The sequence below is a fragment of the Mirounga angustirostris genome, unplaced genomic scaffold (assembly GCF_029215605.1).
Source record: "Mirounga angustirostris isolate CCGP_5_RB_7025 unplaced genomic scaffold, mMirAng1.0.hap1 SCAF_11, whole genome shotgun sequence".
Taxonomy (NCBI): domain Eukaryota; kingdom Metazoa; phylum Chordata; class Mammalia; order Carnivora; family Phocidae; genus Mirounga; species Mirounga angustirostris.
In genome coordinates, this window is record NW_026991719.1 from 95,879,040 (window position 1) to 95,904,819 (window position 25,780).

General features: G+C 40.1%; 1 protein-coding gene and 1 pseudogene across 6 annotated transcripts in view; one reads left to right on the forward strand and one right to left on the reverse strand.

The window, feature by feature from the left end:
• KLHL13 (kelch like family member 13) overlaps positions 1 to 25,780 on the reverse strand; it is a 205,571-nt gene that overhangs the window by 150,845 nt on the left and 28,946 nt on the right. The window lies entirely within an intron of this gene.
• LOC123842624 (large ribosomal subunit protein eL27-like) lies at positions 20,518 to 21,048 on the forward strand (annotated as a pseudogene).

Consider the following 25,780-nt stretch of genomic DNA (forward strand, 5'->3'; position numbering starts at 1 on the left):
CAAGAGGGTTTAGCTTCAGAAGAAAAAAATTCTGTCATTAATAAGTTTCCATTACCTGCTCTAGGCATACCAATGACAAACACATTAGGGGCACTGAAGAGAAATAAGAAGACATTTGGTTCAACCCATTAACTCTAAGCGTGCTTCATTTTCCCTAAGCCTGGACCAACATCTGAGCCAGTTAACTCAGGGTTACTTTTAATTAGGTACTTTTAGAACAGAAATGCTGAAAACAGTTTGGTCTGGACTCTGTGATGTTTGACGTTTAAAGCATGTCATGCTATATTAGTTTGTTCCTTAACTAGAAAAGATAGTTTCTAAAGAATGGCCAAACAATTAAAGAACTAAACAATCTTCATTCCTACTTTTCATGTCCTGAAGGATATCAGCAATATAAATTCTGGAACATCGAGCTCATCCACATCCCCCGTCCCTCTTTTTTAAAAAGGTCACTGTGAATTCTTAATAAATAAAGCATTAAGCTAGATTTAATTCATATCAAATTAATCTTAAGTGAAAAACCAGGGAGACCACATTTGATCAGATTACCTACAAAGAGAGCACATTCTTATCTTTTGCTAGAATTTTAATGAATATTCTTCACCACCCAAAAGGCAAAAATTAGTTCAAACCTTGCCATGGTTTGAAATTCTTTCAGACTGAGTCTGAAATTACAAGAAACCAAATGGTGATTCATTTTAATTTTATTTGCCAAAGCCATTTAGGTTGATAAATTAAAAGGTAAACTCTCATTAACTCACAGGTAAAAATCATGAATATTTGAAGGATAGCTTTGCCTCTGTCAAGTTAATATCATCAATAACAATTTAAATTTGTTTTACCTAACTAAACCATAAAGCATTTATGTTATAAATATTTGTCTACAACAAACATTTCTGAAGCATGTATTTCTTGATTTTTCACATTAAAAAAGGAAAACTGAAAATACTGCTTTACACTATTTAGCCAGTCTTTGCTTTCCTCTTCCTGTTTATTCAGACAAGAAAGGTCAGCTTTCCCTTTTCCCCTCCAATTCCCAATTTAGCATGCATTAATCTTTAAAATATAAGGTTGAAACACAATTTTTTTTCCAAACTGAGGAACCTATCGCTATTTTTAAATATTGATTTATCCCTTTGGTCACCTCTGAAAAATCCAGGTGCTTAAGTGACTAACATTAATTAGATAACTGATAGGACTCTCTTTTTGTTCCAGATATTGGAGAAATGGTTGCCACACGTTTAACTCTGAGACTGAGTCTTAAGTATACAGACAAGAAAATGAGCTAGGTAGTTTCTGTATAGTCCTACTTACAGCCTCCTTTGGAATGGTTTTGCAAATAACCTTTTCTTACTCCCAAATGGTAAAGTGGAGAGAAAAGAGACTTTCAAGTCACTCAGATTTGAGCTTAAATCCTAGGCTGGTCACGAATTTCCTCTTTCTCCTGGGATTCAATTTCTTCATTGGCCATGGGATGATAACACCTACTTCTCAAAGGGTAGTTATAAGGGCTGGCTAGAATAATACAATGTTAAGTGCCTAACTAAGCAGAACTGTAATAAATGTTAGTTTCCTATCTTCCCCTCCCAACTTGGAGATGACTTTATTATTTTTTTTTAAGATTTTTTTTTTTTTTTTTTTAATTCATGAGAGACAGAGAGAGAGGCAGAGGGAGAAGCAGGTTCCCAAGGAGCAGGGAGCCCGATGCGGGACTCGATCCCAGGACGCTGGGATCATGACCTGAGCCGAAGGCAGACGCCCAACCATCTGAGCCACCCAGGCGCCCTGGAGATGACTTTAAATTTTAATATATCAAAATGAAAACTCTTCAAATAAAGTGCCTTCAATGCAAACCATGAGAAAAAACTTATTGCAGTTTTAATCTGTAATACATGTTTGATATTTTAAATTTCTATTTTCTTTAACCTCAAACTCCCTCAGTTGTTGAACCCACAGATATTTTTATGTTAATGACTGCCATATTTTAAAATAAAGAGTACTCCAGGGGTGCCTGGGTGGCTCAGTTGGTGGAGCATCTGACTCTTGGTTACAGATCAGGCCATGATCTCAAGGTTGTGAGATCGAGCCCCACATTGGGCTCCACGCTGGGCGTGGAGCCTGCTTAGGATGTGCTCTCTCTCTCCCCCCCTCCACTCCTCCCCCGCTCATACTTTCTCTCTCTCTAAAAAAATAAAAATAAAACATAGAAAAATAAAGAGCACTCTGTACTCAATACATTAAACTCAATTTCTATGTATTATATAAGTTCAATTACATAAAAAAATGAAGGAAATAAAGTCATTCTTAGATGACAGTGTGAATTTTCTGGTTTTGCAATCCCTAACTTACTTTAGGTTTTTTAATCCCTACAAACTTTTTCTGAACTTCTGCATTCTGAAAACCAAATTAATTTAAAATACATATTAAAAGATAAATGTATGCCAATCAGCACTTACTAAACTTGTGGGAGACTCTTCTCAGTCTCTGAGAACTGCATACCTTCTATGAACAGTAAGAGACAAGGGTTATATTTTCTGGTCCTACCCCACTTGGGCAAACTAACTAGACCAGAAGTGAAACTTGCCCCAAACTAATTATACTGTCTCTCCTGGGCACTGGAGCAGAGTAATTCTAGGATGGATTGAAGTAAACTCAAGGTCTTGGGGCAGCCATGTGCAAAGAGAATCAGAGAAAGGGAGTCTTCAGGGAGAGAGGGATGAAGGAATCACACAGAAAGAAGCAAAATGAAGCCAATGGAGGGGCGCGTGGGTGGCTCAGTCAGTTAAGCGTCTGTCTTCGGCTCAGGTCATGATCTCGGAGTCCTGGGATGGAGCTCCACAACGGGCTCAATGCTCAGCAGGAAGCTTGCTTCTCCCTCTGCCACTCCCCCAACTCGTGCGCATCTGTGCGCACACTCATGTGCTCTCTCAAATAAATAAATAAAATCTTAAAAAAAAAAAAAAAGATGAAGCCAATGTAGCCCAAAACACAAATGCTACAATAGCTGCAAGGTTACTGAGACTTGCCAGTTCACTGCCCTTGACTCCTCCCCATAAAACCATTCCTTAAGCCAGTGGTAGCTGTGTTTCTGTTACTCAGAAGCAAAAAAAGAACAACAACAAAAAACTTGACTAAGAGAGGGATAGACAGTGAAACACAAACACCAAAGGTTTTATAGCTCCCCAAGGGCTGAGCATCACTATTTTAACAGATGCTAAGATTTTATCACAACTAAAATAACGGAGAGAAAAATCTCCGCTTCTATGGTAAATTCTATTTTCAGTTGTAACAAAAATTACATTGTGTTTAGAGAAAAACTGAGTAGGATTATTACTTAGCAGAAAGAAAATGGTAAAAACAAGTTACGTTTATGAGTGGAAGTGGTGAGGGTTGTAAGTTCTAACTAAGAGTTAAGCCAGAGTTTTTCACTGATCTGGACCCATTAGTGGGATATGAAATCTCTTTAATAGGTCAGCACATGCATTTGTTTGTTTGTTTGTTTGTTTGTTTGTTTTTTAAAGATTTTATTTATTTATTTGAGAGAGAGAGAATGAGAGACAGAGAGCATGAGAGGGAAGAGGGCAGAGGGAGAAGCAGACCCCCTGCTGAGCAGGGAGCCCAATGTGGGACTCGATCCCAGGATTCCAGGATCATGACCTGAGCCGAAGGCAGTCACTTAACCAACTGAGCCACCCAGGCGCCCCATGCATTTGTTTTTAATGACACAGAACTGCAGGAAAAATGTAGTAAGAATAAATACTGGTATTAGGGTAAGTATTCTTCCATGAACCTTTTATTTCAGGTACATACCCTTTTGAGTAACTAAGTCACAAAGTCAACTATATATCTTACTGCTGGTCAAGGAGCTTAAAAGTCATTGACAAAGCCATGTTTCCAAAATACCAACCAGAGACAATGGGTCCTACAATTATACTTCCAAACTATATTTATTCTCGGAGTTAAAAAAAATGAAATTATTCCTAGAAAATAAAACTTGAACTCAAAATGGATCACAGAGCTAATATAAAATGCAAAACTATAAAACTTCTGGAAGAAAAGATAAAAGAAAATCTTTAGGATCTTAGGATAGGCAAATATCTCATAGCTATGCATGAAAAGTACAATAAATCTTTTTTTTTTTTAAAGATTTTATTTATTTATTTGAGAGAGAGAATGAGATAGAGAGAGCATGAGAGGGGGGAGGGTCAGAGGGAGAAGCAGACTCCCTGCCGAGCAAGGAGACCGATGTGGGACTCGATCCCGGGACTCCAGGATCATGACCTGAGCCGAAGGCAGTTGCTTAACCAACTGAGCCACCCAGGCGCCCTACAATAAATCTTAAAAAAAAAAAAAAAAAAAAAAAAAAACCTGATGGCGGGGGGCGCCTTGGTGGCTCAGTCAGTTGAACATCCAACTCTTGGTTTTGCCTCAGGTCATGATCTCATGGGTCCTGAGATCAAGCCCATTTTGGCCCCAAGCTCAGCAAAGAGTCTGCTTAAGGGTTCTCTCCCTTTGCCCCTACCCCACCTCGCATGCCTGTGCACACTCTCTCTCTAAAATGAATAAATACATCTTAAAAACAAAAAAACCTGATGAAGTGGTCTTTATCAAAATTAGAATCTCTTGTTCTGAGAAAGATACTATCAATAGAATGAAAAGACAAGCCACAAACTAGGAAAAAGTTATCTGCAAACCACATATCTGATAAAGAATTTGCGTCCATGATCTTTCAGGAACAAATACAAGGGGGGAGGGAAATGAATTACAAATAATAATAATAATAATAACGAAGAACAGTTACAATTTGACAATAAAGACAACCTATTTTTAATGAGCAAAAGTTCCAAATTGATACTTAACCAAAAGATATAAGAGTAGCCAAGAAACACATGAAAAGATGCTCAAAATCATTAGTTATTAAGTACATGCAAATTAAGACAGTAAGGTAATTCTTTATCCATTCTCCTCTTTGGTACATATTTAGGGAGCTTCCAACAGTTCCTCATACAAGTAATATTATATGAACATTCTTATTGTGAAAATTAATAAAGGGAAACCTCATTAAACTGAAGTCGGGAGGCCAAAAGGGGTAAGGTCTCATGTGTTACCACTCCCCATCAACTTAGACATACCTTCTAAGTCCCAAGTGAATACTACTTTACTATTCCAGCAGGAGGAATAAAGGTTTTCTCCTCCCCTAGCAAGAACCCAGCCAATGAGAGATTGTCATGACTCAGCCAATGAGAAGCCACTATACTTCGAACTCCCAGTTTGCTCCCACGAACATTTTGTTTATAACAGCACCCCCCAACTACCTCCTTTCCTCTATAAGAGTGCTGCTCTCCTTTGTTCTCTGGATTTGCCTCTGGTTTTGCCAAGTTGGCATGTCCTGAATTGCAATTCTCTGCTATTCTTCCCAAATAAACCCATTTTTACTGGTAAAATAACTGACAGCTTTATTTTTAAGGTTAACAATGTTCATACATCTTTGCACGCATGTGAAACACTTTATTCAATTCAGTCTTCAAAGCAGAATCACTGGAATGAAGGGTATATGTATTGTTCCAAAAGAAAATCTTTAGGATCTTAGGATAGGCAAATATCTCATAGCTACGCATGAAAAGTACAAAACCATAGTAATTGACTCCCAGGAAGAATAAGGAATTGAATTTCCCTAAAAAAAAAAACAAAAAACCATTGAATTTCCTGATACTTAGCTAGTGAACCTGTATTATACTTACTGGCTATTCACACATCTTTTTCTGTGAATTTACCATTTCAATCATATACCGTTTATGCTTTCCTTTTTAATTTTATGAGTTCCTTCTCTTCCTTAGATAGTCATCCTTAGTCACTTTTGTATGTTACTATTGCTTTTTCCTACTTTGTTGCTGGTACTTTTCAAAAAATGATGAACTACTGGGGTATAATTTACATACAAAATTCATTCATTAGGGGCACCTGGGTAGGTAGCTCAGTCAGTTGGGCGTCTGCCTTCGGCTCAGGTCACAATCGCAGGATCCTGGGATGGAGCCCCACATCGGTCTCCCTGCTCAGTGGGGAGCCTGCTTCTCCCTCTCCCTCTGCTGCTCCCCCTGCTTGTGCTCTCTCTCTCTGTGTCAAACGAAATGAATGAACTCTTTTAAAAAATAAAATAAAAAATTTAAAAACATTAAAAAAAATACAATTAGTTATCTTACTACCTACAGAATGGCTAAAAAAAATTTTTAAATACAATACCAAGGTGCCGGCAAGGACGCTGAGCAACTGAAATTCTCATACACTGCTGGTAAAAATAGTCTGACATTTTTTTATAAAGTTAAACATACACTGACCGTATGATCCATCAAGGCTACCCAAAGATATTTACCCTAAGAAATGAAAACTTAGGTTCACACAAAAATCTATAAACAAATGTTTATGGCAGCTTTATTTATAATCATCCCAATCTGAAAACAGTCCAAGTGTTCTCCAAGTGGTGAATGGATAAACAGTGGTACATTCATACCAAAAGATATCACTCAGCAATAAAAAGGAACAGACTACTGATCCATGCCTGAATGAGTCTCAAAGATGTTATGCTAAGTAAGTAAAAGAAGCCAGATTCACAAGACTAAATACTGTGTGATTCCATTTATATGACAAACTGGGAAAGGCAAGAGTATAGGGACAGAGAACAGATCAGTGCTTACTGGAGGCCAGAATGAGATAAGAGGCTGACAACACAGCAAGTGAATCTGGATGGTCACAGAAAGGTCCTATATCTTTATCGTGGTGCTGGTGACATGACTATTACAGGTTTGTCAAAACTCAGAACTATACACTAAAGCGGGAGAATTTTTTTCTATATGTAAATTACACCTCAATAAACCTAACCAAAAGTGTTTAAAACTTCAATCTATGTGACTTGGATTACCAACTGGACCCATATTTAGGGATTATGAAATAAGAATGTGCTACAGGACTCCTAGAGGTGACACAAAGGAGTTCTTTTTGCAGCCTCTATTAAATCCTTTGAATGAGGTTTCAAAATGGCCCATCAGGAAAATAAAAGTAACTTAAAGAGAGAAAAAAAAAAAAGATATTTACCCTAAGAAATGAAAACTTAGGTTCACACAAAAATCTATAAACAAATGTTTATGGCAGCTTTATTTATAATCATCCCAATCTGAAAACAGTCCAAGTGTTCTCCAAGTGGTGAATGGATAAACAGTGGTACATTCATACCAAAAGATATCACTCAGCAATAAAAAGGAACAGACTACTGATCCATGCCTGAATGAGTCTCAAAGATGTTATGCTAAGTAAGTAAAAGAAGCCAGATTCACAAGACTAAATACTGTGTGATTTAGGGCGCCTGGGGGCTCAGTCGGTTAAGCGTCAGACTCCCGATTTCAGCTCAGGTCATGATCTCAGGGTCCTGGGATCAAGCCCCACATCGGGCTCTGAGCTCCACAGGGAGTCTGCTTGAGGATTCTCTCTCTCCCTCTCCCTCTGCCCCTCCCCCTGCTCATGCACATGCACATGCACACACTCTCTCTCTCTCAAATAAATAAATAAATAAATCTTAAAAAAAAAAAAAAAAGGCTGTTATACCAATACTTGATTACAGAAAGTTAGAGTTAAGGCCTCTGCTCAAAAACTTAAATGACACTAACATAGCATCCACTGTCTGTAGAAAAAAAAAACATAATAATGACTGCATCTGTTCAGGACTTTGCAGTTTACAAAGTGCTTTCGTATACGCCATGTCATTTGAGTTATTACAAAATACCTCAGAGCAAAGAATACCTCACTAACAACAACCAAAATACCTCACAGGGCCTCCCCCAGGCACGTTCCCAGGGAGCAGCAAGCCCCAATGGCCAACGTGAGACAAGCTCAGAGCACAACTGTGAAGTAGGGATTGTGAACCCTCAAGCTTCATTTGCCTTCCATCCTCTGAGTGATGCGGAGCCCAGAGGTAAAATTCAGTCCATCCCTGATAGTAGAAGAGACCAGATTAGAAGATAAGGCTATGGCGTCTCTAAATGACGCAACCCCGGTGGAAGAAGGCGGAGCACACATGTATACAAGCATTTGCACACATTTGCATTCATTCCTGCCCACAGCTGCTGAGAGGAAACGGCAAGCTGTCTCTTTTCTAGGGTCCATTTCATTCTGAAAATAGCTCGCTAGAGAGTATTCCTGTAAAATAACAGTCACATTTTTTTCTTATTCCCCGTGCACCCCCTACTTCCTGAGTCCTGGGCCTTTGTTCATCATATTACCTCCTTCTGGGATGTGCTTGTATGAACCACTTCCTCTACCACAAGGCAGTAATTTAAACCCCGCTGTCCTTAAGGACCAGTCCCAAACTTCCCCAACCAGCCAAGCAGAACTCATCACCCCCTTCTGATTTCTACGGCATGCTGCTTAGCTTTCTCTTACAGAACCCATCACCAACTGCCTTATCTCACGGATGTTTGCTCACTTCCGCTCTTAAACTCCTCAAGAGCAGAGACCTTGCCTTACTCAGCTAGGAGCCACCAAATAGCGAGCAGTGTACCTTACTCTATGCACAGGGAGGTCCCAGCATGTTCGCTGACCTGCATCTGTAATCAAGTGTGTCACACATTTCCAGAAAGCACCAAACCAAGAAGAGATACAGAGGTAGACATGGAAAGCAAAAATATTTAAAATAATGAAGCAAAGCTGTGTTTCCCCTTGCACTAGTGAGGGTTGTCCAGAGAAGAAGAAGCAATAAGAGATTTTATATAGAGAGAGAGAGAGAGAGATATCATATATATGAGATTTTATATATATGTATATAGAGAGATTATATATTTTATATGTATATATAAAACATACAAACATAAAACATTAAATATAAAAATATATTATATATATATATATAATTTTTTTAAGTAAGCTCTACACCCAACATGGGGCTTGAGCTCACAACCCCGAGATCAAGAGTCACGTGCTCTACCAGCTGAGCCAGCCAGGCGCCCCTATATATTTATATATACACATTATATATATTTAAATATAAAACACACACACACACACACACAGAAAGGGGGGGGAGGGGGGATATAGATTGTAAGGAATTGGCTCACACAATTGTGGAGGCTAGTAGGCTGATGTTGAAGCTTGAGTCCCAAGGTAGTTGGGCTGCTGGCAGAATTCTTTCTTTGGGGTGGATCAGTCTTTCTCTATTAAGGCCTTCAAATAATTGGATAAGACCCACTCACTCTATGGAGGGTAACCTGCTTTACTCAAAGTATAATGATTTAAATGTTAGCCTCATCTAAAAATACGTCCAAAGAAACATTAGAATGTTCAGCCAAACAGCCAAATTGACATAGAAAAGTCATCCTAACACTCCCTTTTTTCTACACAGCACTCCACACCCCCCTCCTCCCAGTCCTTCTCCCCAGTGCTACTACTACAGAGGGAGCTACTCCCTTTAGAAAGGGACAGTTTTATTTAAGGGAAGCTATACAAACTCCTGCTAGGTTCTAACAAATGATAATGTTCCAGAAGCCCAAATGACTAAGGCCATGTAAAACAAATTAACCAATTATGAAATGTTCAAAGGCTCTTTTAAACACCTAAATTGTGTATAATTTATATTGCAATTGATGTTAGTTTTGTTACATTGCAGTACCTTTTAAAAAGTCACAGAGTTCATTTCAAAATAACCTGACTCCTAGAACACAACCCAACATTCTCTTCCTATGCTGCTTTTTCTAAATAAGATCCAAGCCATCTCAACAGAAAGTGAAGTTTCAACGTATCAAGGAAGAAGAAACAAAAGAGAAAAAACGTTGCAAAATAAAGGATAAGGACTAATCATCTTGGATGCTAAAATCCCCTGATGCTCAAAGAAAAACAAAGTGAGAAACTGTCTTGACTATTTTAACTAAGAATTTTCAAGATTTTATCCACAAATATCTTGTGAACAGAAGCAGAATCTAGCAGACTATTCCTCTATCCACCAAATACCAAACTCTTAGCAGAGCAGAGCCAGACTTCAATCAGGATTTCTCCTGATAGTAAGGACGATCACATTCAAATTTATTAATGCAGCAAATATTTATCGAGTGCTTACTATGTGTTAGGTACTGTGGACAATATAAAGATGTCTCCAGTGGAGAAGACTGGATAAAAGCATAATTGCAAATGAATGCATTACATGCAACTGCTCTCACCCACCAAAGTCACTAAGAGGCTCTAGTAACTAAATCCAAGTAACTGACCACGTTCACTCCTTCCTGACCTGGCATCGCTGGAGCGTGACACTGAAGACTACTCTGTAGATTAAACATTAAACATCTCTTCCACCACGTCCTAAATCCCTCGGTCTTGGTCTCCTGGTTTTCCTCATGGCACAATTTGAGATCTCTTCCTCTCTGCCCAGCTCTCTCTACAATGCTGGTGGTTCACTTATTTCTGCCTTTCTCACTTCATATGCCCACTTTGAGCAAACAATCTCGTGCATTCCTTTGGCTTCAACTACTACCTCTTTGCTGATAATTTCTAAAATAAAAATTTTACATTTATGTTATTTTAAAATTATTTGTCATTGTGGTCAAAAACATGTAACATAAAATTCTTTTATTTTAAGCCAAGACCTCTTCTGAGATCCAGAACCACATAGCCAACTGTCTACTAGATAACAGAGGGGGAAGACGAGTGCCTCGATTTTAATGTGTCCCGAACTGAACTCATCATCCTATCTACATGATTTGCTTCTTCCCTCCCCCACTCCTGTTGTATTCTACGGCACTGGGAATGTCGGGTCTTCCACCAACTCAGTGCAAGCCAGAAACCTGGGGCTTCATCCTTTATTCCTTCCCACATTCTCAATTCTTCATCCATTCAAGCTGCGAAGCCTTCAACTGGCTTTCAAATCCATCCTTCCTCCTCTCTCTCCTCTCTATTAGACCTTAGTTCAGACACATTATTTTAGCTTGAATTACTCTATCAGCCTTCTAACTAATCTCCTGATTAATCTTGGGATTTGCTCTCCTTCAATTCTTTCTAGAAGCGACAGCCTGACTAATATTGCTAAAAGGCGACTCAGAAGTCACCCCTCTGCTTACAAATATTGCAGTGGCTCCTCAGGGTCATCAGCATAAAAACTCATCTCTTTGGAGTTATATATAAACCTTTTAGTGAGGACCTGGTCACTTGCTAATTCTCATCACTCTCCACCACCGGCACACAGAGTCCCTAGCTCTGGTTCACGTTTTATCTCCCTTATACGGTTCACTCACCCTGGAATGCCCCTCCGTCCCCCAGGATACCTAGTTAACTCCTACACATTGTCAAGACTGAAATCTCTCCTCATCACTGATGAAAAGCTCTAAGGACACAGGAAGATGAACTATAGTGTACTGAGCTTGGGAGAGGAGCACAGATCAGAGATACTGAAACAAAAAGCCCCACAGATGGGAAACTTAATAAAAGGAAACCTCATTTAGAATGGAGTCAGGAGGCCAGAAGGGGGAGCTCTCGTGCCCTACCACGGGTGGTCAATGGCAGACCCAAAGGAAGAGACCTACCTTACAAGTTGATACTACTTTAGCTACGACTTTACTACTCCAAAATGAAGAAGAAAGGTTCCCTCCGTCGCCACCACCGCAGCAGAGTCAATGAGAGATTGTCACAACTCAGTCAATGAAAAGCCACTACACCTTGAACTCACCATTTGGACTTTTTGTTTATAACAGCCACCCCCCCCCCAACTCTTCTCTTTCCTCTGTTAAAAGAGCGTTCCTCTTCTTTGTTCTCCAGACTTGCCTATGGTTTTGCTTCAGCTTGCTCGTCCCAAATTATAATTTTCCACTATCTCTGAATAAACCCATTTTTGTTAAAACACCTGACAGTGTTATTTCTAAGATTAACATAGGCCACAGAAACAATTCTCCAATCCAAAGGGGATAGACAGAAGTTCTCAAAGTATTATCTTCTGTCCTACTGTTCATCTGTGTAGTACATTCCATCGGTAACTCTCAACACATGCAGTGACCCTCTAGAAGGTAAAGGGAAGCTTAGACAGAGATAATTAAAAGTGTACATGGTGGGGCAGGAGGAAAAAAATCAAAGAAAGGGAACCAGCTACACAAACCCACAGATACCTTCTCCAACTTTTATGCTGCAAGCGCAGGGGCAGTAAAATAAAAAATGGATTTACTAGAGTCCAGCCTTCAAACATATAAACTTAGGGGCAAAGAGCCTGTGATGTTTACAACTTGATAAATTCTTATAAAATCACCAGTGGAAAATGTTTGCCATGGTCATAAATTCAATGACCAGCTTGAAGGACATATGGAACTTACCATAAAGGGAAGTCCATTTGTCCCCACGAGCTCCTATACCAAGCAGTGGCATGATCCGAAGGAGTGGGATCATCCATGGGATACATGCTAACAGTCACATAACTGAAGAAAAAGCAAACTATTAAAAGCACTACAGTGGAACCGCTGTAACAGGATGAAGCCAACCAACTTACTGTGCTCGGTGAAATACATAGGAACGTCTGCTGCCAGGTCAGACTCAGAAATAGGCATCTGAAGAGGCTCTGGACCCTCTGAAAACCAGTTTGTCCCCAATCCCCAAGAGTGGCTGAACTGAGAAGAGCTGACATATTTACGGTTGAGGTTTTTACTTCAACAAGCAAACCCTTAGGTAGAATCCACGTTTCCGTTGAGGTCATAGTATCCTCTGCACCAAAGAGAGTCCAAAGAAGAAATAGCTTGTAGCAGCTTATATAGGTAGAACAGTCCAGTAATTCAGCAGGTTGCTCGGTCTGTGACTATCAGGAGAACTTCAAGTAGGAAAAAAGCAGGAAATATAAGACAAGGAAATCAGAAGGGGGACTTTTTTTCTCATCTCCACTCTGCTAAAAGGTCTAACTCTGAAAAAGTTAATTCACCTATAAGGAGCTGAGCTTCCTCATGTATCAAGTGTACTGGGGGTGAGAAAAGACAGCTAAAAAAATCTTCTAAGGTCCCTCCCAGCTTTGAAACTAGATGAACTCCCTGACAAATACACAGGAGGTGGAAGAGAAACAGGCAAACATGAAAACTATCGGCAAGGAAGACAAATAGGTACTGACAGCTGGTAGAAGTGAGTAAAAATTATATAGGGAAGCTGGATATAAGGAGTCAACATAATTTTATTAGTCAAGAAGCTTTAGCCATTGTTTTCCAAACACCCTTTCCCCTAACCTTCAGAATTATTTCCTTCATTCTTCTAAGACCTTCTATGGTTACACACCATATTGGGAGAAAACTGAATTACAAATGATGTGGTTGCTTTCCCCAACAGATAGAGCTGAACGTCCAGTCAATCTACCGTTACTCCCACAGCCAGGTGTGTGCAGGGAGGATGTTACTGGGGGAAAAGGAGAAGAAAAAAGCAGGAGGGACAGAGGATTCTTTCTCCTTCTGACCACATCAGGATAGAAGTTTCAATTTACAAGAAAGGCAAAAAAATTCTAAACTTTTATGCAATACATAGCTTCAAAACATACATAAAACAAAAGTGGCTGAACAATACTAAGAAACTGAAAAACGCACAGATTAGAATATTTTATTTTATTTAAAGATTTTATTTATTCATTTGAAGAGAGAGAGAGAGGCGGAGAGAGCACAAGCAGGGGGAGAGGCAGAGGGAGAAGAAGACTCCCCGCTGAGCTGGGAGCCCGATGTGGGGCTTGATCCCAGGACCTGGAAATCATGACCTGAGCCAAAGGCAGATGCTTAACCATCTGAGCCACCCAGGTGCCCCTAGAATATTTTAAACCACCTCTCTCGGTAACTGATAGAACAAGCAGACAAAAATAATCTGGTAAGATTACACATACTTTGAATCCAATTATCCAGTTTAACCTATTGAGTACACATGGAACATTATTTCATCAAATGGAGAAAATACCTTGTTTTTACAAGCACACACAGAATATTTGCAAAAATTGACTACATACCAGGCCATAAAGTAAGTCTCAACAAATAGCAAAAGGACTGAAAATCCAAGTATATTCTAGGGGCACCTGAGTGGCGCAGTTGGTTAAGCATCCAACTCTCGGTTTTGGCTCAGGTCCTGATCTCAGGGTTGTGGGATCGAGCCCCAAGACAGGCTCTGCACTCAGCAAGGTGTCTGCTTGAGACTCTCTCTCTCTCTCCCTCTGCCCCCCAACTAGTGCACTCTCTCTCTCAAATAAATAAATCTTTTTTTAAAAAAGTATATTCTATACTCACTATGAAATTATGCTAAAAATCAATAAGTGATAACTAAAACCATCCAAGTTTGGATATCAAGAAACACTCCTAAACTACACATAGGTCAAAAAAGAAATCACGAAAGAAATTAGAAAATGCTTAAAATGGAAGAAGAACAAACACAACACAGCAAAACTTGTGAGGTGCAGCTAAAGCAAAGCTTAGAGGAAAGCTTATGATATGGGCGCCTGGGTGGCTCAGTCAGTTAAGCGTCTGTCTTCAGCTCAGGTCATGATCTCAGGGTCCTAGGATCAAGCTCCACGTCAGGCTCCCTGTTCAGTGGAGAGCCTGCTTCTCCCTCTTTGTCTGCCTGACGTTCCCCCTGCTTATGCTCTCTCTCTGTCAAATAAATAAATAAAATATTAAAAAAAAAAAGAAAGCAAGCTTATGACCTTAAGTGCTTACGTTAAAAAAGAAAGGCCAAAAAAAAAAAAAAAAGACTAGGCATCCAATGTAATAAGGTAAAAAAAAAAAAAAAAAAAAACCGACGTAAAAAAATTTTCAAAAAGTATACAAATAATAAAGAGCACAAAGAAATGAAATAGAAAACAAAAATAATACAAATCAAGAAAGTCAAGAGTTGGGATGTTGGGGAACAGGAGCAGTTAGCCTAATAACAGTGCCAAACCTCTGGCAAAAAGAGACAGCATGAAATATTAGGAATAAAAGTGAACATTACAAATGCTGGAGAGATTAAAAAGATAACAGAAAAAAAACTGTGGGGAAACAGATATGTGGAAGCATAAATTGATGAAATTTCTCCAGGAGGCAATGAGGCAATATATTAATCAAAATGAAAAATTACACATATCGTTTGATGTGGTAATTCTACCGCTTAGAATGCTGTCTCACAAAGCTGCATGGAAATGGATGCGCAAGACAGTTTGCAAGAGATATAATTACAGAGTCTACAACTAATCCAAATGCCCTGAGTAGGAGACAATTTAAATAAGCTACAGAGCATCCACATGATGGGTTACTATGAAGTTATTAAAAATAGGAAGGTAACACGCCACATAAACGTGTGTACATGAATGTTCATGGCAGCATTCTTCATAAGAGCCAAAAAGTGGAAACAAGCCAAATATCCATCAATGGATGCATATATAAAAAATTCTGCAATATCTATCCAATAAAATGTTATTCAGCCATAGAAGGAATTAACTACTGATACATGTTAGAGAACATAAAGGAACCTTGAAATCATTGTCCTAAGTGAAAGAAGCTAGACAAAATACACCATATATTGTATGATTCTATTTATATGGAATGTTCAGAATAGGCAAATCCACAGAGACAGCAGGGTGATTGCCAAGGACCGTGGGTGTGTGTGTGTGTGTGTATGTGTGTGTGGGTGTGTGTAGTGTCTGCTAATTTTGTGAACAAATTTTCAAAAAAACGACTAACTTGTGTACTTGAAAAGGGTGAATTTCATGGTATGTGAATTATATCTCAATTGTTAAAAATTATATAAAGTAGGTATTTATGTCCTGACATGGGAAGATCTGTAACATATATTAAATCATTTTTTAAAAAGCAAAGAGCAGTTTCTCTATCATTTGTTCTCATTTGTATGGAGTCAGTTAAGCATCTGCCTTGAGGAGGGGGGAAAGATGGCGGAGGAGTAGGGGACCCTATTTCAACTGGTCCCCGGAATTGAGCTGGATATCAACCAGACCACTCTGAGCACCCACGAAACCAGCCTGAGATGTAAGAAGATCTGGATCTCTACAAACAGAAGATCATAGGCGGTTGGTTCCAAGGTACGAAGCGAGGAGCCCTGATTCCACGGGCAGATATCGGAGGATAAACGGCGGCGGGAGGGAGCCTAGATGTGGGGATCCTGCACCGCCGGTGAGTGACAGCCTCGCACTGCAGGCGGGCACAGACTCGCAGATGGGTAGCGTCGGGAAAGGACTTTAGGGCAGCCCCCGGGGTGGAGAACCAGACTGGCGGGGTCGCGCACACACGAACTGCAGTCCCCAGGACAGGACTCCAAGTGGCAGAGTCGTGCGCGCTTGCGACCTGGGAGCGGCTGGCAGTTTTAGAAGCACAAAGGGCAGAGACGCCCGACCTGGAGGCAGGACTGGGAGCGCTGCGGAGGGGCGCACAACCCAGGCCCTGCAGTTTAGAGCAGAAGGGACAGAAACGGAGACGGTATGGCCTGGAGAGCTCACTGAAGAACAGACTGAGGTCTCTGCTCTGAGGCAGAGGGTTGGAAACGGTCTCTTCTGCTCTGACTTGAGGAAGAGACACGGAAAGCCACCAGGGAAAGGCGCCAGAGAACAAAAGCCCCAAAGACTGATTCCCACTGAGCCCATCCCCCGCCACAGGGGCGCAGGGCAACTCCGCCCAAACAGGGTTGCCTGAGTAACAGCACGGCGGGCCCCTGCCCCGGAAGACAGGCTGGGAAAACGAGGCCAGCAACCCTAAGGTCCCAAGAAAACAGATGCATCTTGCTTGGGTTCTGGTCAATAATTTGGACTCTATACATTCCCTCAAACACCCATCAACAGAATGACTAGGAGGAGGAGCCCCCAAAACAGAAAAGACTCAGAGATCATGACTTATGCTGCAGATTTACAAATGGATGCAGATATAACCAAGATGTCGGAGATGGAATTCAGGCTAGCAATTGTGAAGACAATGGCTAGAATGGTGAAATCAATTAATGGCAACATAGAGTCTCTGAGGGCAGAAATAAAAGGGGAATTGGCAGAACTTAAAAATGCTATCAATGAGATCCAATCCAATCTAGATAATCTAACAGCTAGCGTAACTGAGACAGAAGAGAGAATAAGCGATCTGGAAGACAGTATAATAGATAAAAAGGGAAAAGAGGAGGCCAGGGAAAAACAACTCAGAATCCATGAAAATAGAATCAGAGAAATAAGTGACACCATGAGGCGTTCCAATGTCAGAATCATTGGAATCCCGGAGGGAGTGGAGAGAGAGAGAGGGCTAGAAGATGTATTTGAGCAAATCGTAGCTGAGAACTTCCCTAATCTGGGGAATGAAACAAACATTCGAGTCCTAGAGGCAGAGAGGACCCCTCCTAAGATCAAGGAAAACAGGCCAACACCCCGGCATGTAATAATAAAATTTGCAAATCTTAGAATTAGAAGAGAAATAATTAAAATTAGAGCAGAAATCAATGAATTAGAAACCAGAAACACAGTAGATCAGATCAATGAAACTAGAAGTTGGTTCTTTGAAAGAATTAATAAGATTGATAAACCACTGGCCAGACTTATCCAAAAGAAGAGAGAAAGGACCCAAATTAATAAAATTATGAATGGAAGGGGAGAGATCACGACCAACACCAAGGAAATAGAAACAATTATTAGAAATTATTATCAACAACTATATGCCAATAAACTGAGCAATCTGGATGAAATGGAGGCCTTTCTGGAAACCTATAAGCTGCCAAGACTGAAACAGGAAGAAATGGACAACCTGAATAGGCCAATAACCAGTAACGAGATTGAAGCAGTGATCAAAAACCTCCCAAAAAACAAGAGTCCAGGGCCTGATGGATTCCCTGGGGAATTCTACCAAACATTCAAAGAAGAAATAATACCTATTCTGCTGAAGCTGTTTCAAAAGTAGAAACAGAAGGAAAACTTCCAAACTCACTCCATGAGGCCAGCATTACCTTAATCCCCAAAGCAGGCAAAGACCCCATCAAAAAGGAGAATTTCAGACCGATATCCCTAATGAATATGGATTCCAAAATCCTCAACAAAATCCTAGCTAATAGGATCCAACAATACATTAAAAGGATCATCAACCACGACCAAGTGGGATTTATCCCCGAGATGCAAGGGTGGTTCAACATTCGCAAATCAATCAATGTGATAGAACACATTAATAAGAGGAGGGAGAAGAACCATATGGTCCTCTCAATTGATGCAGAAAAAGCATTTGACAAAATACAACATCCTTTCCTGATTAAAACTCTCCAGAGTATAGGGATAGAGGGAACATTCCTCAAGCTCATAAAATCCATCTATGAAAAACCCACAGCAAATATCATCCTCAATGGGGAAAAGCTGAGAGCTTTTCCCTTAAGATCAGGAACACGTCAAGGGTGCCCACTTTCACCACTGTTGTTCAACATAGTACTAGAAGTCCTAGCAACAGCAATCAGACAACAAAAAGAAATAAAAGGTATTCAAATTGGCAAAGAAGAAGCCAAACTCTCTCTTTTCGCAGATGACATGATACTTTACGTGGAAAACCCAAAAGACTCCACCCCCAAATTACTAGAACTCATCCAGCAATTCAGTAATGTGGCAGGATACAAAATCAATGCACAGAAATCAATTGCTTTCTTATACACTAACAACGCAACTGTTGAAAGAGAAATTAAAGAAATTAAAGAAGGGCTGGTATCCAAAATCTATAAAGAAGTTCTCAAACTCAACACCCAAAAAACAAATAATCAAGTCAAAAAGTGGGCAGAAGAGATGAACAGACACTTCTCTGAAGAAGACCTACAAATGGCTAACAGACACATGAAAAAATGTTCATCATCATTAGCCATCAGGGAAATCCAAATCAAAACCACACTGAGATACCACCTTACACCAGTTAGAATGGCAAAAATGGACAGGGCAAGAAACAACAAATGTTGGAGAGGTTGTGGAGAAAGGGGAATCCTCTTACACTGTTGGTGGGAATGCAAGTTGGTACAGCCACTTTGGAAAACAGTGTGGAGGTGCCTCAAAAATTTAAAAATAGAGCTACCCTATGACCCAGCAATTGCACTGCTGGGTATTTACCCCAAAGACACAGATGTAGTGAAAAGAAGGGCCACATGCACCCCAATGTTCATAGCAGCAATGTCCGCAATAGCCAAACTGTGGAAAGAGCCGAGATGCCCTTCAACGGATGAATGGGTAAAGAAGATGTGGTCCATATATACAATGGAATATTATTCAGCCATCAGAAAAGATGAATACCCAACTTCTACATCAACATGGATGGGACTGGAGGAGATTATGCTAAGTGAAATAAGTCAAGCAGAGAAAGTCAATTATCGTATGGTTTCACTTATTTGTGGAACATAAGGAATAACATGGAGGACATTAAGAGAAGGAAGGGAAAAATGGGCTGGGGGAATTGGAGGGAGAGATGAACCATGAGAGACTATGGACCTGAGAAACAAACAGGGTTTTAGAGGGGAGGGGGGAGGGGGGATTGGTTAGCCTGGTGATGGGTATTAAGGAGGGTACGTACTGCATGGAGCACTGGGTGTTATACGAAAACAATGGATCATGGATCACTACATCAAAAACTAATGATGTATTGTATGGTGACTAACATAACATAATAAAATTTTTTAAAAAAAGAGGATATATGTACCTACTTTTATTTGCATAGAAAACACCTGTAAGCATAAAGACAAAAATAAAAAACTAATAGTGTCTGCCACTAGAGAGAGAAGACTTATTTTTCATGGATACTTTTTGGGTTTTTTTAAAGCATTCTGCTATGTGTATGAGTTACTCTATAATAAAGACTAGAAAGCACCTGAAATGTCTGTACTGAGAAGGAACATTGGACATTACTGTATTGACCACTACTAGAAATTAAAACACATTCATATCTTGTTATAGCGGGAAATCTCCAGCACACAGGCTAAATCTGGTGTTCTGCTTCAATTCTTCTACCCATGAGGGATCCGTGGACTAAACTGTTAGTCCTATAGACACCTCTGGTAAAATACAGTGATGCCTAATGTAATATATAATCCCAATAATGAGAATGTTACTCCACAATGATAGATTTTTTAATGTTAGATATGACACTTTAGTTCTCTAAAAATCAAGAAATATAGGATTTCTGTGTCAAGTGAGGAAAATAAAATATTTAAACGATGCTTGTGTCTCTAAAGCTTAGGCAGCAATTGAAATAACTTAAATAATAAAATCTTAGGGTCCAAAGGGAACTTAATAGATCATCTAGATCCCACCACCTACACAATGCTTAATTCTCCTATAAACTATCATTCCTGTCAAGAGGTCAGTGAGCCTTTCCTAATTCACTTCCAGTGACAGAATTCTCTGTACCCTGAGATGACTCATTCCATCATTCAAGGGCTTTATTAGAAAATCTCCCTTCTTGGGGCGCCTGGGTGGCTCAGTTGGATAAGTGACTGCCTTCGGCTCAGGTCATGATCCTGGAGTCCTGGGATCGAGTCCCGCATCGGGCTCCCTGCAAGGAGTCTGCTTCTTCCTCTGACCCTCCTCCCTCTCATGCTCTCTATCTCTCATTCTCTCTCTCTCAAATAAATAAAATCTTAAAAGAAAAAAAGAAAGAAAGAAAATCTCCCTTCTTTCTGCTGTAGGCTTGAGTGGCTGGTGTCGAGATGGGCAAGTTCATGAAACCCGGGAAGGTGGTGCTGGTCCTGGCTGGACACTATTCCCAATGCAAAGCGGTCATCCTGAAGAACATTAATGATGGCACCTCAGACTGCCCCTACATGCTCTGGTGGCTGGAATGGACCACTATCCCAAAATGACAGCTGCCATGGGCAAGAAGAAATTGCCAAGAGGTCAAAGATCAAGTCTTTTGTGAATGCTTATAACTACAGTCATCTCATGCCTACAAGGTACTCTGCCGATATCCCCTTGGACAAAACTGTTGTCAACAAGGGTGTCTTCAGAGAACCTGCTCTTCAATGCAAGGCCACACGAGAGGCCAAGAAGGTCAAGTTCCAGGAGAGGTACAAGACAAGAATAAATGGTTCTTCCAGAAGCTGCAATTTTAGATTGGTTTTGTTGCAGTCATTAAAAATACCCCCCCCCCAACAAACAAACACCACACACCCAAAAGAAAATCTCCCTTATATTGAGATGTCTAGCTCTTTTATGTGCTGTCCTCATCGAGCCTTTGTCATTTCTTGTAGAGAGCACAGGCAGAGTAGACGTAGCACAATTCTTAAGGCCCTGGGATTTCTGGAATGGTCCATGAGCATTGGCTTCAACTTAAAGTCACGGGCCATAGTTGCCTCTAATAATCAGAGCACCGGCCCATCCTTTGCAGCTTTGAAGCCAGGCACGGACTTCTCCTCTCTAGCCATGAAAGTCCTAGATGGCATCTTCTTTCAGTAGAAGGCTGTTTCATCTACACTGAAATTCTGTTGTGTAGTGCAGCCTCTTCGGTACCGATCTTAGCTAGACCTTCTGGATGACTCGCGGCAGCTTCTCCATCGGCACTGGCTGCTTCCCCTGGCACTTGCATGTGCGACAGATGACTCTTCCCTTAAACCTCATGAACCACCCTCTGCTGGCTTCACACACTTTGCTTCCACAGCTTCCTCGCCTCTCTCAGCCTTCATAGACTCGAAGACAGTTAAGGCCTTGCTCCGGGTTAGGCTTTGGCTTAAGGGAATGTCGTGGCTGGTTGGATCTTCTGTCCAGACCACTCAAACTTCCTCCGTAGCCACAGTAGGCTGTTTTGCTTTCGTATCATCCGTGTGTCTTTTTATTTCCTTCGAGTAGCACTTTTAATTTCCTTCGAGAACTCCTTTTTTGCATTCACAAGGAGGCTGTTTGGTGCAAGACGCCTAGCCTAGCTTTCTTTCAGCCTGTCTCGGCTTGAGACATGCCTTCGTCACTAAGCTTCATCATTTCTACCTTGTGATTTAAAGTGAGAGACATGTGACTTTTCCTTTCATTTGAACACTTGCCGGCCATTGTAGGGTTATTAATTGGTCTAATTTCAATAGTGTTGTGTTTCAGGAAATAGGGAGGCCCAAGAAGAGGGAGACTGGGGAACATGTGGTTCCCCATGTTGGAGCAGTCAGAACACACACAACATTTATCAATTAAGTTCAGCATTTATATGGATGCGGTTCATGACGCTCCAAAATAATCAGAATAGTAACATCAAAGACCACTGACCACAGATCACCATACCAAATATAAATCATGAAAAAATTTGAAATATTGCGAGAATTATCAAAACGTGATACAGAGACATGCAGTGAGCAAATGCTATTGGAAAAATGGTGCCGAAAGACTTGCTCCATGCAGGGTTGCCCCCAAACCTTCAATTTATAGAACACAGTAGCTGTGAAGTGCAATAAAAGCAAAGTACAATAAAATGAGACGTGCCTGTACAGAAACACTTTACGTCAGGCTAAATAAATTATGAAAAATGCTAAACCAAGCACCACTGTCTACACTTTTATCCTACGAGCCTAAGTTTTCAAAATAAAAACCAGTAAGCTCAGGGATCTTTCTCTCTAGAAGAGCTTGGAAGTAAGGTTTCTGACTTCTTTCCTTTTCCTTATGTATTCATAGGACAGAACTGAAGTAGATTTTTTTGAAATGACGTATATTTTTAAATGATTGAAGAATTACACTTCACAGAACTTTATCTGACCATCCTTTATGAGCACAGTAGCTTTCTACCACATTCCATAGTTTCTTTTATCCTTGCCATCTCCCCCACTAGAATTTTGGAGGGCAGGCTCTGGGTCTCAGTCTCCCCTCGTTGTACCAGCTAGTGGAAAACACAATGGCCCCAGGATCAGGGCATCTGAATTTGAGCGCCATTTTTTTTCCAAGTAGTTGTTACCTCTCCCAGGTCTGACAACATCTCTGGGCTTCAAGTTCTTTGTCTCTAAACTGAGAGGATATATATGTTCACATTCGGCTCTGAATATTTCATTATATTAAGTCAAATTTTAGCTCTGGGGCCATCAATGGCCCCTTCTAGCCCTATCAGCAGTATACATCAACTCCAAGAGCAAAGGAAGGCTTTGCCCCTGCTATTATGTTTGTAGCCATGTTCTCGAACTTCCTTAAGAGGCAAACAACAGAAAAGACAAAGTAAAATCACAGTGAGATACTGAAGTACAGAGGAAATTCACTGCTAAAGCAGAAAGTCTTTCAATCAGTCCAATCTATATTTATTGTTTCAGGACATGTAAAACAGTAATGTATGCCAATACAATATGTCTCTAAAGGATTTTAAGGAGAGTTATGTGTTTGCCAGTTAACTAATGCTGCAATAACATGCAAGTTTAATCATTACTTAAGCATTATAATTACATTACTAAATTCAGTACGACACTAGTCCCGCACTCTCACTCTAAGATTTTATCCTCTGTGAAATCTGCCATCTATACATCCGTCCTCTTTTATTGCCCTTACCTCAAGACAGATTTGTTTAACATATGTAAATTCTTAAAGGTATAACAGACTCTTGAATGTGAGGTACATGGTTCTTAGAATTAGCACTTTGCCTTAGAAACTAAAGAAATGTTGCCTATATAAAGATACCTTTAAATAATATTACTGCCAAAGTAGCAAGATGGCATACAAAGCTACTCCAAAAAGTCTCCGGTTGTAAGTTCTGAGATGGAATTAAACCTTAACAACTAGCAAGAATTCAAAAATACCAAAAATAAGTCACACTTCTGCTTTGGAAAAGATGAAGTAGATGTGTGTTTCCCTATTCCTCCTGCAAAGTACCACTAAAAACCATGGACATTATATATAAAACAAATACAAGAAAGCTCTGAAAGGTGGAGAGAAGAGGCAGACTGGCCAGGGAACTCAGGACCCAAAGAACAACACAGTGGTGAGTTCCGTGAGCTTTCTACTAACCCCATATATTCCACCTGTGAAGCCAAAGAAGCTGAAAACCTAGAAATGACAATGAGCACAGAGGAAAAAAGAAGCCCTAAAAAAAGCCTGTTCACCTAGCCAAAGGATCAGGAAAGGGGCAGCTTAGCAGGACAGAACACTTTTAGGTAAGAACTGTTCTATTCCAGCACGGAAAAAATGTAACTATACCCACATCAACAGAGACTTAGTAGGGAACCGAAACTTCCATCCTCACAAGCCTGTAGGGAGGCACACTTACCCTGGCTGGGGTGGTGTAAGAGAAGCCTAACTAGAACATCAGAACTTGCACCACTGCCCCGTGGTAATGTGGTTATCCCCCACCAGGGTGTCCGTGGAGGCCATGTGCAGAGCGGTAACAATGCACTCTTACCCTTCTCGGTCAGGGAGGTATCACTGGAGGCCTAATGGGGAACCAGTACTCCCACCCTCACCCATCGGTAATGAGGAGCTGACCCCTCAAGTGTCAATAGAGGTCAACTGGGCATCTGGACACCAAGACCCACTTGGCAGTAATGGGGACCGTTGTCCCCACCCCTGACAGAGTGGTGCCAGAAGAAGCTGGCTAAAACAGAAAGTGTCAATAAAACTCCAAATCTCATGACGTGCTTAAAATGTCCAAGTTTACATCCAAAAAAATCACTCATCATACCAACAATCAAAAGGATCTCAAGCTGAATGACAAAATAAATAAATGTCAACATCAAGATGACAGAGATGTTAACATTATGTGACAAAGATTTTAAAGCAGCCATCATAAAAATGCTTTAACAAGCAATTATGAACATGCTTGAAACAAATGAAACAGTCTCAGCAAAGAAATAGAAAGTCACAGCAAAGAAATAGAAGATATAAAGAAGCACCAAATGGAACTCTTAAAACTGGAAAAATACAATAACTGAAAATAAAATACTCAGCAGATAGGCTCAGCAGCACAATGAAAGGGGCAGAAGAAAATAATCAGCGAACTCAAAGGCAGAATAATCCTAATTACCCAACCTAAACAAAAGGGAGAGAAAAAATAAACAGAACATCAGGACTTGGGGGACTATAAGATTTAACATTCATGTCATCAGAGTCCAAGAAGGAGAGAAAAATAGGGTACAGCTGAAAAAGTACTCAAAGGAATAATGGTTGGAAACATCCCAAATTTCAAAAGCCTACAGATTCAAGAGGCTGTGCGAACCCCAAACTAGGTAAATCTGAAAAAATCTAATCTAATATACATCATAGTCATACTTTTGACAAATAAAAATATCCTGAAATCAGAGGGAGACAGAGAAGTGCCACCTTGCCTACAAGGGGAACAATTCACACGACAGATTTTTCATCAGTAAACCTTGGAGGCCATAAGGAAGGGCACACAAGATTTTTCGAATGTGGGAAGAAAGGAACTGTCAACCCAGAATCCAATATCCAGCAAAAATTTCCTTCAGGAATGAGGGAGAAATCAGTCTATTCTCAGATGAAGGAAAACTAAGAATTTGTTGACCTACTTTAAAAGAAAAGCTAAAGGAAGATGTCTAAACTGAAAGGAAATGATTAAATAAGGAATCTTATAATATAAGGAAGAAAGAAAGAACATGGTAAGAAAAATATGGGTAAATACAATAGATTTTCTTTCCTTCCTTATTCTCTTGAATTGTCTAAATTGTGTTTATGGAGATGGAATAGTTCTATCTCTTGATCTGGAGGTGGTTACATGCATATATAATGCGATAAAATGGTGTAAAATTATAAACACATTGTACCAATGTTAATTTTTTAGGCTCTGATAAAATAGTTACATTGGGGAAAACAAGGTGAAGGCACAGGTTTTCTTTCTTTCTTTTTTTTTTTTTTTAAAGATTTTATTTATTTATTTGA